The following is a 13777-nucleotide window of genomic DNA, read 5'->3' as shown; positions in this document are numbered from 1 at the left end:
CTTCGCGGAGAAAAAATTGCTGATCATTTGCATCAACCCAATTAGTTCCAATATATTATAATTGCAAAATTGATGCATCCATTATACACTTTCTGTGTGATTCGTCGTGGAGAATGCTTTTTTTTTTTTTTAATGAGAGGTGACGATTTTACTCAGTTGTGGTTGAAGGAAAGGTAATTAAATCCCACAGGGATACGAATAAAACACATGGTTAGGCACCAAAAATAAATTAGTTTGTCAGCAAAGGAACACCAAGAGTCACTATGTCCGTATTAATGAGAAAGATTGTGCAGATTTTGTAATGTTTTTTTTCCTAGAAATATTGTTGTGACAAGGCAAAGATACCCTAAGGTTAACATTTTAAAATGTTGGATCACGTTTAACTTGGCTAATTAGTTTTCAGTGTAATATTTTTACTACTCATAAATTAACAACTCGATACTGATAGCACAATGCTTTTAATAGATAATTTAGACAACTGAGGGACATACACACATGCACACACAAAATACACAATTTTATCAAACTATTAATTTATCTACAGCTCTATCCATCAATATCTCTATCTGTCGAAAGCTATGTAATGTATAAAATAAAGATGTCCTTTTTAGTATGTGGTAAGTGGCTTGTCATCCTTTTCACCTCCATTATTGGTGCACACCAATGGCACAGGGAAAAACCAAGGTGGTAAACATAAGACAACAAAAGGTCACAAAGTTCAGCGAGGAGTTGCACGCAGGCCAAAGGGGAGACAAAAATGGGGCCAGCTATTGCTCATTTGTCATCAAACCGCAATGTTAAAGAGCCACAAAATACAAGGGGTATTATTTGCAGTAATCTCCCATCTTGGAGCTGCTGCCAACCACATGAGATCAGGGGTGCAGTGTGCAAACAGCAGCCCTCTGATTGTGTGACTTGTTTATCTATTTATTTATTCATTGCTACCACCCTGCGCTAAAACGTTTCAACTGCCTAGCCATTCAGAGACCAGCTTTTATGTAAGATTAGCCTGTTTATAGTAATGTCCCTGAGCTTTACAGGCATCAATAGGGTTGTGATTTCAAGGACCCAAATGCTTTTTGTGTATGGTAAAGAAATCTGCTGGGAGAAAGAGTGGAAATGCACATTCTCTGAATAAAAGTAGTTACACAGCTTATTCAAAACTGATAGAAACAAAGCACACGGTCGTGAGTGTACAGAGGGTAAACTAAAGTACTTTGCAATGGTGCAGCTGTAAATATAGTCCTGCCAGTTATCGATTTTTTAGGAGTCCCAACTAGACATGATGAACATGAGTTGGTGTGTGGAGCCCATCTTTACATCTATACTTTATATTTACATACTTGTTATCTTTTCCTTTTCATAATTTTTTTCACAATTGTGAGACAAATAAAGGTTTTCTTGTCATCCATTGAACGTTAAAACGTTTAATTCATACAGGTGTAATTTAAAGGACTGCTTATAATTTAATTTAATATTTGTATTTCCTAATCATAACAACACATAAAATCTGTACATATAGCTTTTGGATCAAAAAAAAGAGAATGTCGTTTCTCAATAAAATAAAAATAACATTAATAATAAAAATTGAACATAGCTCAGCTAGCTTGGCCCTCAGCAAGTGTTCCCGTTTTTCATTTCCAGAAGTAATTGCCCGGCCCTTATATGAACATAACTCATAATATTCATGAAAAATGAATGCCACTTTGAAGAGCTAAATTAGCTGATGTCAAAGTTTTTCTTCAATTGCACAACCATGGTCACGTTTACCTTTCAGCCACAAACGAGCGCAATCAGGTTTGATCAAAAACTTGGATGTTGACAGCTTCCCACTGTGAGAGGTGCTCAATGTTGAGCATGCTAGTTTTTTTGTGTACTCCAGAGCTGCTCCTCATGTTGTCTGAGGCAGCTTCATGGCTTTGATAATATGGAGTGAGGAGGCCTTTCTCTCCCCAGGGTCTGATATAATGAGTGAGAGCTTACTAAACATGATTTGCAACTCTCACAAATAAGGGACTTGAAACAGCTGGAGTCTGAGAAATAACAAGCTGCAATAATGTATTTGCAGGAATGCTATCTGACTCAATTTGGCCTATATCGTGTGTTTAAATACGATACAGTGGTAGAGCAGAGAGTGGCAAAACAGGCTGTTGGTGCTGATTCTGTACACAAAACATTGGAACAACAGCTTTCCAGTGCATGCAGCTGCAGATTTGAAATGATAGCATTCACGGTTTGAGCCTGGGAACAAATGGGAATATAATTTTATTGCACGGCATACCAGAAACGCTTCACGTAGTTTATCATGTTTAAAATCTTATCACTTGGCAGCAAACCAAAAGTGACACCTGACTACAATGAATGTATTTCGAAGAGTCAGCAGAATGAATACATATGCAAATATATTGTGTGTCTTACCACACGAAGACAACAGAATTGAATCTGCTGAATGTTCTTTTTTTCCCTCCTTTTACTCGCATCTGCACTGGCCATTGCACAGAAGTTACACTACGCTGTCCTCTGAAAGACAACTGACCTCTACCGACCCCAATTCCAAAAGTAGAGCACCATCCTCATTTCCCATGGAACACGTATGCCCTGCTTACGACTGGAAAATACTGTATATTTAAGCAATGAGCAGTATTCAAATGCAGGCATATGCAAAATGTAGAAGATGGCGTTGTTAAATCTTTGAAGCGGAGACTCAACTCGTTCAATCAAGGAGGGATTGAGCAAAATACACCTTTGTTTTGAGTTCTGTGTCACATTTCCATATTCTATTGTGTGCAGCGATATCATCACTGCAGCTGCGACATATTGGCCTATTTGTCAAGCTGATAATGAATCTGATGTTTACAAAGCAAAGACTCTCTTTTCATCCCACTATTAACTCAGTAATTACCGCAGCTGCCTCAACTCAATGGATGAGAAACCCCCCCCCAAAAAAAACAAAAAAAACTATAAGATCTGTTTTGCTCAAAAGAGTCAATGAGAAATAGGAGAATGCATTTCCATTTCAACAACCTCAAAAAATATTTAAGAGTTCTGAATGATCTCGCTCATCGTCATGAAATAGTTTGCAGTAACTGCCGTCAGCGTTCAGCCAACCTCACTAAAACTCTCTCGGATCACCATTTTTTTTAGTCAATCCCCAAACCATTTCCTCACTTGTGCCCTCAATAATGGCCTCCGTTTAATCTCCACTGTGCCTTACCTTTGCCGTCTTTTCATTTCCCTTTGAGATAGCAAACCTTCTCTTACTCTAAGCTGCTGGAAACAATCACAGGACATGGGATGAATAAGAATGTTGTATTTTGAGGAAATTTGCCGTGTGTGCTCATTTTGTATTCTCCTGTGGCACATCCAGCTGTGACTAAACACATTGTCATGTTTTGTGCAAAAGAAAGCCAAAGGACATCTCTTATAAATGCACACATCTATTCTCGTTGTTGGACGAAGATTATACAATTACAGGTATACAATAGCGAATGCTCCAGCATTTTACTTCAGGTTTTATATATTTATATCTATTTTACAAAATAGCCTATAGCACTCAGTGGCACTAAATTATACTATATGTGTTCAAGAAATTGGACACAGAGATGAGATGGGCATTATGCATTCACTCAGCATGGCATAAAGACAAGCATGCATAAGAAGGACTTCATTCTGGTAGCTCAACATCCCTAGAATATTTGTTACTGTTATGTTATATGACTTTTTCATTGTAGTGGTTGATGTAAAAAGCGAAACAATGATTCAACATTACATCTGAGCCCTCTTTTAGTATTCAATTTGCAAATCTAATGCTAGTAAGGTATAAACACGGGTGTGCATAAGTGCTGCGTAGCTATGTATGTGCATTAAAAATATTAAAAGCTTCAAGTGTATCACTGCTCATTTGTAGACGTGGGTATCAATAGTCCGGCAAGTCTATTCAAATCGAGCACGGACATATGAGTAGACATACGCTGGTGCTACACAAATTGAACAGGCAGTCAAATGCATAAAACAAAACAACACAATTAAACAGTGTTGGATACCTTTCAGTCTCACAAACGACAATGACGTGTCCCATAATGATTGCATTTCATCAATCCGCACATTCTGTGTGTGTGTGTTGTTTTTATTTTTAACTCATTCACTGCCAGACGTGCAAAAATGTGTCCACTCCAGTGCTAGGGTTTTTGGCATTTTCACTTGAATTCCAGGACCTACAGAATATAGAGCTTTTCGGGCTACATAAACATTCAATCCATTTAATTTCACCAGAAAAAAAAGAGTTAATTCCCAAGTTGGTCTGTAGTAAAATGGGGTGCAACTATGGGCGGCTGTGCAAAAGGCAAATTCTGCCCCCTCTTGGAAGGAAAAAAAGATTGCCAGATTTCGGACCAGCGATTTATTGCCTGCCTCTATACAAATGAGCTGCAGGGATAAATGCCGTCAAATTCATTACCGGCAGTGCTAATAGCCACCTGAAGTTTGTGGCGGATCGAAAAAGCTTGTGACTCCTCTGTGAGAGCCTCTTTTTTTGAGGCGGCCCACAATAATTCGGGGCTATAGAAGACAACTCCTGGGTCCGATATCCTCTTGACATCTTCAAATTTCCCAAATCAAAATCTCAGATGAAACTATTCAATCATGTGGTCCATTAGCAGGCAAGGTGCTACTTCTGCTCCAATGCCACCTTAGGACTGCAGATGCTGACTATATGTTCCATGAATGCAATATTAATCAAAGGACTGTGTTTTCACTTGTGTTGGCATATATCACGAGAAAAGAGACTGGTCAAAAGTAGTGTTGCGCTTTGTTGCGTGGTCCAAAGAAATCTTGCGAGAATTATGCCAAATCACCTGATCACACGATGCTTTATGTTTTAAGTTCATCTCGTGAGAAGGTAAAACAAACAAATAAATAAATACATAAATAAATAAACAAGAACCAAGAAAGCAAACCTGTCAAGTCTTCCTTTGAGAACCGTGCCCAAAATATTATGTGTCCCTCCCTGCATATAAAAGCACTGAATCTATTCAGACAAAACTTATTCTGAGCATCTTTTTCTTCTTATGAAGCAAACGTTGAATAGCACATTTTTAGCTGAAGGCAAAACGTCTCCAGGCGTTTAGATATGCAACGTTCTAATAAAAAAAAATTCTAAATTGCTCTTTTTGTATAGGTTGCATCTGGAACTCAATGCAACATCAACATGGCAGTGTGTGTAAATGTAACCCTAGCCTGTAAATCCCACATGCAATTCCAACACATTAAACTACTATTCTATTTCTTCGTCACAAGAAAAACAACCTGCGGCGTGCTGTACTTGGTGAGTCACCAACAACAGTTTAGTTCAAATGGGCCAGGTCTGTCAATGTTCTTTGATATTTTAGGCAACAAAATCACGTGACGTATTCGGCTTGACTGGAAAGGCACGATTTCTCTTCTTGTTTGTGTTTACTCCCCCACAGATTTCTCCATTTAGATAACCCTCTGAGCATCTCTCCACCACTGGCACAGAACTATCGGTGGCAAAGAAAAGAGACATGAAATCTCAACACCCAACCAAAGATTGGAGTGCAGGTGGGTGGGGGTTGCATCCACCATTTGGTACCGTTGCACCTCCAGCAATCCTTATGAAGAGGAGGGGCAGTTGGAATCCCATCTCTCGCTGCTGAAATTCTTTTCATCGTACGTAATTTGCATAACAAAGGTGCATAAAATGTATTCTATACGGCAATGTGCACTGTAAATCTCTGCAGGACTGTTGAACAAACACCGTCCGCTTTTTTTTAAACCATGGAATACAGTAGTCACAGGTTTGTGTGCACATTGACTTGAACTGTTCCCCGGCCACTGCCTTACACCTTTTATTTCATATCATTTGAATGTTAATGTCATTTAAAATGTATTCAACCATGCAACTGCAAGATATTCTGACTGCAAATGACTTTCTCTTCCCTGATGTCATCCACCCTATTGAAATAAATCCTTTTAAATGGTAATGATGTGCAAGTGTTGTGAATCACTGACTTTGTTCTTATGGACACAATAGGATTTGAATCACCGACATGGAAGGTGGAGTTAGGTTATTTTTTCAACAGAGGTCTATTAGTCTGAGTTGTGACCAAGGGCTATTACATCTGAAGAGTCATGCCAGGAGTCACTATCTTGTGGTCTTTGGCATTATACCTGACAACTAAGACATGCAGAAGCCATTTTACAATCATTGGCCTATTTGTTACTTGCGAAGATTTGTGGATATCTATAATCTGTGCTCCACTGGGCAATGAACAATTCAGGAAATGCCAGTCATGCCCAAAAATGGCAGACAGATATTGACACTGGCTCAGATTCAGTAAAAAATAAAGAGGATCGTAAGACGAGATGATATATCTGAATTTCTCAATTTAGTCATTGCTCTGAATCAAATATAAAAATTGTATTGTTGAAAGTGCCCATTTGCTGGACATGTGGCACTGCGTCCTACTGCCTCAAATACAATGAATGCAGATGTTTTATCATGTGTGTGTGGGTTGGGGGGAGGTTTCAAAGATATGTTACGATTCTGATTGTGAAATTCCACCCTAAAAGATGTCAACTGAGAAAAATGTGGTCAACGAAAATAAGAGATATTTCTATCAGTTTACCACCTTTGAATTACGTAAAACTGAAAACGAAGCACTTGTGCATCTATGCATTTCACTGTCTATTTCAGATGAAAATATAGAAAATTAATTTACTGCATTTTAATCAAAAGTGTACGTAAGTGTGCCTATTGTATCTACAGTATTTACATACAAAGAGTTGATTGAAATATAAATTATGTATATGAACAAAGCTGTCCCTGTGCACAAATATTGCAGAGCTCCAACAACTGCAATACAGCATACTGTGAAATTAGAGAAAAGGCAAACGCTGACACGCGCAGGACATAAAAAACCTGAATACTGCTGACTCTGTAATTGTGAAGTTCTAAGCATTTTTTGGCATGAATATCAGCACGAAACTCCTTAATGGCACAATGCCGAGCGGGGGATAAAACAGCGGTAGTGAGGCAGGCCACCGATGGTTTTCAAACAGTGCCGACGTGTTGTGTGGAGTGACAAATGCTTCTCCAGTGATCCACGTTGTGGGCTGAATAGTGCCGCCACAAATATATAATGGAGGGTTAGGCATGCCGGATGATTCCTGGGTGAAGTGAGCAGAGATCTCAAACCCTTCTTAATGGAACAATTTGAAAGTGATAACATTTTGTTCTGTTCCATCATGATCCATGAAGGCAGGCCTATAGTTTAATGTGGATGAGAACCTTGACACCAACCCTTTCAAAACAATTGCGGAACAACGAGAAATAAGTTGTGTGCCTTTGGATAAATTGCTAACAATTCCCATAGACGCTTCCAGTAAATCTTGAACCCTTTCCAGTCTGCTGGTGGGAGATATTGAAATCTGTCTATGTAAAATGAGGGGCAGCTGCTTTAGGTAAAATATATCAGCCCATATAGTGCGCACCCTGAACTGTGCTTGGATTAAGTCGGTTTACCCTTGAAAATGATAGCAAGTGAAGCGATGGAGCTCTTAGAATATGTGTACAGAACAAATAGAAGAGAGAGACCATGGAAAAACAAACGAGAGTGGGGGAGGCAGAGCATATGCGGATTGTTTGCATGAGCTCTTGAAGAAAATATATTTTAATTGCTGCCATAATTGATCTGTCACAGTATGCCCTACGCTACTGCGAGTAACAGATCATATTAGCGTCTAATACTGCAGTTGTTTATTGGAGCCAGTTAGATGAAGGCAAAGACTAACAAGGTTACGACATATGAGGGCAACTCTGGGCACGCTTGTCTGCGAATAAAGCAGTATAGGTTCAAACTCCCCATAATGTGGTGTCAGTGGTCACCACAGCCATGTTGGTCATGATGGGACGAATCCCTGACGTTTATTGAAAAATCAACCAATAGAGACAGAAATGAATTCGGGCACAGGCAGATGCATTACATAAATTAATCTTTTGAGGTAACATGCAAGTATGTCCACTGTTCAGTACAGCACTTGAGGACCTGAAGAAGATTTGCACGATTAGAGGTTGTAAACCGGGCTGGCTCAATATATTGATTGGCTTCACACCAAGAGCTGCATTTCATTTCCCAACAATTAGATGCACCTGAAGGTTAATATGGTAGTCTGTTAATCTGGGGTGTTTGTGCTATCAAAACCAGTGATTCCCAGCCAGGGTTCTGTTTCACATCAATGTGCCGTGGGAAATTATCCACTTTCACTCGATCCATCTTGCCGTAGGACTGGAGTGTTGGGACAGGTCGAAGAATTAAGTCTTCTATTCCATGCAAGAAGGTGCAATTAAAATATGCACCAAACCACCCTGCATTAGAGAATTCGCACATTAAGACCATTATTTGAGGACTCAGACTTTTTGTCTTAAAAGTTGGGAAACCTTCAACTAAACAAACGCTGCCAGCCTGTCTCTTGTTTGATGTGTATTTTTTTGCATAGCAGCACAATGATGGTGCCATATGTTTGGCTGACAGACGGAAATCTTGGCAGGGAATCCGTACAGTTATAATGAAGGTCACTGCATATTTAATAATTCAAAGACGAAATGCATTGAAATACCTCTCATGATGTGGCTGAGTTGGGATCTTGTTTATGCAACATTATATAAAGTAGGTCCTCACTGTGACCTTGTTACGACACCAACTACCCCTGCGACCACGGTATGTTTTTAATAAGGGTGCTTTTCATGCCTAGTGGCAGTTTGCTTCCAATCCAATCCTCGTGGCTGATTTTATATTCTGAGGATGTTGTAGGTCTCCTGGCCATATGAGAAGGAAATTTCTCTCTAGGGATGCGGGAAGATGTCTCTGGCATGGCACACACTGAGCTCTGAAAGGCAGGGATGACGGGAACATTACATGGTTCAAATGAAACCCCACATTAGGCTATTTATAGTCGTAAGAAGCTATGACATGGCCCCCCTGTTGTATCTCAATGCAAAGCAGCGGCAATAAAAAAAAGTTATGAATCAAAATAACCGACAAAGGTAAGGTCAATGCAAATGCAAAGTGCCCATAATGAGTGACAGAGTGAAAGAGGATCTGATACTGAACAACAAGTAGGAGATTAGCTGTGGTGTTTTATTTTGCTGTCTCACAAGGAAACCGAAAAAGACGACAAAGACTGGGATGTCATTTGTTCATCACATTCATCTGAGATAATGTCTGTACTCACACGGACAAAGTATCTCTGTCATTTCCATCAAGAAATTCGTCTACATCAAAGTGGGTCTTTTAGGGTGTCTGGAGTGGACTGACAGTTCTTTTCAGACAAATGAAAGTGTTTCACAGTGACTTATTGCATAGATGACACACAATGAAACAAGCAACAAGTTCACAAATGAGTTCACAAATCAACATACAAGTCACTCGTAACCACATATCCAGTGAGTCAATACCTTTCAACTGTTTGCATAACCCAAAGCTGGCATTCCAACAATCAAGTACACTTACTAATATACACATTACACTAAAGAATGTCCTCGACAAGAGTGACTGTGACGGTAATTTCCACTTCAATCCATTTGAAAAGGTTACACTGTAATCAATGTAAATTACTTTCTTTGCTGGGTTTGAGTTGTTTTCACCTTACTAAGCTCTGGAGTCACCTCTACTATCGCTGATGCTGCACAAGTGAGAGATATTGGTCACTTCATTGTGTAAGAGATAGAAAGAGAGAGAGAGATTCAATGCTGATAGTGTATTGCATCGTATATTACACCCGGTTGCTAAATGGCAAATATTCTATATTTCAATCACATTGAAATATGCTTTTTCGTTTGTGTCCACTTCAGAACAATGATAGAAAGTGACTGAGTCATTAGAAGGCAACACATTTCATATGAATCTTTTAGTAGTATCACACCATAAAATCCATTTAAGGGAAGGCGTTGAGGTGCCCCTTAGGGGTGATATCCAACAGAAGTGTGTCTACATATAATCCAGTCTGCAGTGAGGCAATGCTGATAACCTGGACCTTCCATTTTTTTTTCCGTCGCTGACACAACCACCAATTTAAAACGTTAATTTAAGACTGTGCTTCCACTTCCATTTTTTTCTCCCCTCTGGTGGCGGATGGAAAAGCGGTTGGGGGTTGTGCTTCTATAATTGGAGAAACCTTCTGAAACATGCAGATGAAGCAGAGTGGGAAGGATGGAAATGAAAGCGTGATACGGGCCACATTCCTACTAATTATGATCCTCGTTTCTGCCACTCATAGTCATATTGGATCGCAGGGATGCCCTCTTCGCCTTCTGCCCTCCACATAATTAGTGCTCAGTGTAGAAGGCTGAGGGTGGATTGACACTCACATTGGGCTTGAGTGAGGGGGCTGGCTGGCAGGAGGGTTCACAGGCAAACTAAGGCTTTGATGGCAGGGTTAGGAACACTGTCAGCACACTCACTCCTACATATGTTGCAATGAAACAAACTGTCAGCTGACACCCGAGCCCTGTACTACGTACATGAAACATGGTAAATGACAGGCTGAAATAAAGAAAAGAAGGCTATGTGGAAAATGAAGAGCTTGGGAAACATTACAGCACTACAGCACTCCTTGATATTAAAGCATCATTTTTTTAATGGGGTGATGATCATTTCCTGCATGCCGAGCGGTGTGAAGATCAAAAAAAAAATACAAAAAATAGAGTAACAGACCCGTCACACGTTACAGGCGTGTGGATAGAAACAAGACATTCCAGGGATTTAAGAAACATTTTAAATGTTGGCTATTTAAAAACTGACAATATAATAATTATCGGTGGCAGGCCATGCATATCACCTCTGGGCCTTCAGTAGTGCTACGTCTGAATCAATTCAAGCTGCGACTGTAAATAAACAGTGTGGTGTGATTTAATAGTGAGTCCCGTTACCAGGAAATAATTTGTGAAGAAGAATATTGTCGTTAAACTGTTCGAGTTCTTACCATAAACGTGTGGATTCATGATATGGGGCAGAAGTCGCTCTTCGCACAGTTGAGAATATTAAACAGGATTGGGAGGCATTTCCAACCTCTCTTAATGATGTCCATTTTTCTTGAAAAGTCCGTCTGGATAATGGCTCTAACAGTGGATCTGCAACCAAATCAATTTCTTCCACTCCTTCAGCTAGTGTGGGTTGACAAAACCGCAATTAAATCAACATAACAGCGCATTTACGTAAGCAGCTCGCTACAGATACAGTGAGCTAGCCAGTATGCTCGTCACTTGCGGTTAGTGATACTATGATTGACGGGTGACTAGCCAATCATAGTTTCCGAAAAGTATGACGTTTCAAGCACCTTCCAGCAGAGCTTGGGTTGCCAAATCGGACTTTGATTGGTTAAAGCAACTATTTCATCGACATTGATGTTTATGCTCCAGGGCATGTAGAACTGATTGTGAAGTCGTACAGGTAGATTTCTGGCCCTGGTAACAAATGATTGCTGAAATATGATTGGTTAAATGCTTAAATACTGAAGTACGAAAACACACATCTGGAAGCAGCATAACAGGGGAAATCGATGACAAGGTTTCTTCAGACGTCGTCTGTACTTCTTTGATGGTGTCGGACGTTTCGCTTCTTATCCAAGAAACTTTGTCAGCAAACTAAAGTCTTACTGGTAGTTTAGGCCCAATATATATATCCTTACTGCCCAGACATGGCGGTGCCGGACTCTGCTTCAAAATAACACCTATGTTATAATGTTAATCTAAAGTTAGCAATCTTATATGTGTAAGGACATCCCATATTTATAAAGACATCACATTTGAGCCTAATTTTGCATTACATTCAGCAGATCAAGTCGAATCATTCTCTCCACTCTCCATACAGACTTGTTAAAAAGTTAAGTTCTAATACCGTTAACACTAAACGGAGATGAAAATATGCTTTGTAGTGATCTTTCCTAAACATTTTGGGTTGATTTTGTCATAAAAAATTGCCAGCAGAACAAAGGTGGGAACAGCCTGGGAGTTGTGGTCCTTTTACCGAGTGTTGCGTCGAAGTGACGTTATCTTGCGGCAGCTATCAAAAAATAATGTTTCTCCAGGGAGACAGTTATGCTTGCGGCTGAATGGCCTCGCTACCTTTTGTCACTCGCCCCAGAAAAGCGCGCACAAGCATTCAGGCCACAAATCTGTTTTAAAGAAGTTGGCAATTTGGCAAACAAGTGATGCAAAGCCAGACTATCCTATTATCCTAGTTTTAGTTTCAACATTAAGGTTCTGATGCATTTAACTTTCTAAGCGGTATTATGCCTTAAGACTGTAATGTAAAGTTTGTCGACTATAAAACAATACCTGCGCCTGTATGGTATTTTTTTCTGTTGAATTTTGATGACACAGTGTGATGTTTTTCTTAATTTTGCATGTGGGAAATCCATATTAAAAAACAAAAACTAACACAAAACCAAATTAAAACTGGGCTAAAATGATTCATAAAATCCATATTAGCTAACAAACTGATATGAAACCCAATTAAAATGAACTGAATAAAAAAAGCAAAGAAACTCAAATAAATAAATAAATTAAAAAAAGGACTTGCTCTGCTCAAATGGCAACTATGCAATTAAGCAACAAAGTTAAAAACTACTGAAAGTTCCTATCGAGAGACAAACATTTTTTCTTCGCAGCAATTGGCTAGCAACCCATTTAGGGTGTACCCTGACCACTGCCTGAAGTCAACTGCGATAGGTTTCAGCACACATGTGATCCTCGTGACTATAAGTGACTCTAAGTGATAATGGATGGGTGGATATTTTCTCCTCACAATGATTGACTTTATGGCTTTTTTTACAAGCTGACTGTATATTGTCAGGATGGAAATAAGTTACAATTTTCATACGCGCTGACCCAATCAAAACGTAAAGCGAAGTACCACTTTTTCAATTTCGGCACACCACCTGTCGACCTTGTGTGCAAGCCTCACACACAATGAACGAGCTTATCGTCTGCTCACTGAGCCATGAGAAATGGAGTGTGGCTTGCGGTCAATGAGAATGTCCGATCTCATCTGATCATAGAAAGGGCCATGACCGTTTGGTAGCCACAAATTGATGACCAGCCCGAGGGCCGGCTATTGAGTACCTCTGCACTACATGTCTCCATAAACGTCCGTGTATCTACCCCGGTCAAGGATGACGCTTCGTACTGATGTCACAACGTTTATTGTGAAACACTTGAACACCGTAAAAACTAAAAAGAACATTGAAACAACAACATTACAATAAGTTCGACAAAACATTCAGTCAATAAGGAAATTAACAACGTACCGTGTGCACCTTATTAACCGAAAGTAGATAAACGTTGACGTAGACTTGAGACTTTCGTTGCTCTGCTTGTCTCTCTCTCTCTATCTAGCGGTCGCTCTCCTTGTGTCTCTCTCTCAAGACTTTCGTTCCGTCTGTCTCGCCGTACTTGCTTTTATCTAAAACACCTGACACGGAAGCGGAAGTTACAATTACAAACATAAATAAAGTATCGAAGACGATTTTTAGAAAAACACACATAAAATTTTGCATAGAAACATTAAACACTTTTACAGAACAGGTCTAAATAAATTATATTTTTGTTCTCGTGGCAACCAATGATAAGCTACCCGCCAGTTACAGTCCGAATAATTCATTCATATGACTTTTTTTCGTTTCATTTCCTCCATTTGCTTCGCCATCCATGCCTTTTTTGATCCGCTTATCTTCAAGATACGTAGTTGCGGGTGTGCTGGAG

This window comes from Hippocampus bargibanti, linkage group LG13 (genome assembly GCF_051943395.1).
Source record: "Hippocampus bargibanti isolate YZ-2025 linkage group LG13, ASM5194339v1, whole genome shotgun sequence".
In the NCBI taxonomy this organism is placed as follows: Eukaryota; Metazoa; Chordata; class Actinopteri; order Syngnathiformes; family Syngnathidae; genus Hippocampus; species Hippocampus bargibanti.
This window is presented reverse-complemented; position numbering follows the sequence as displayed.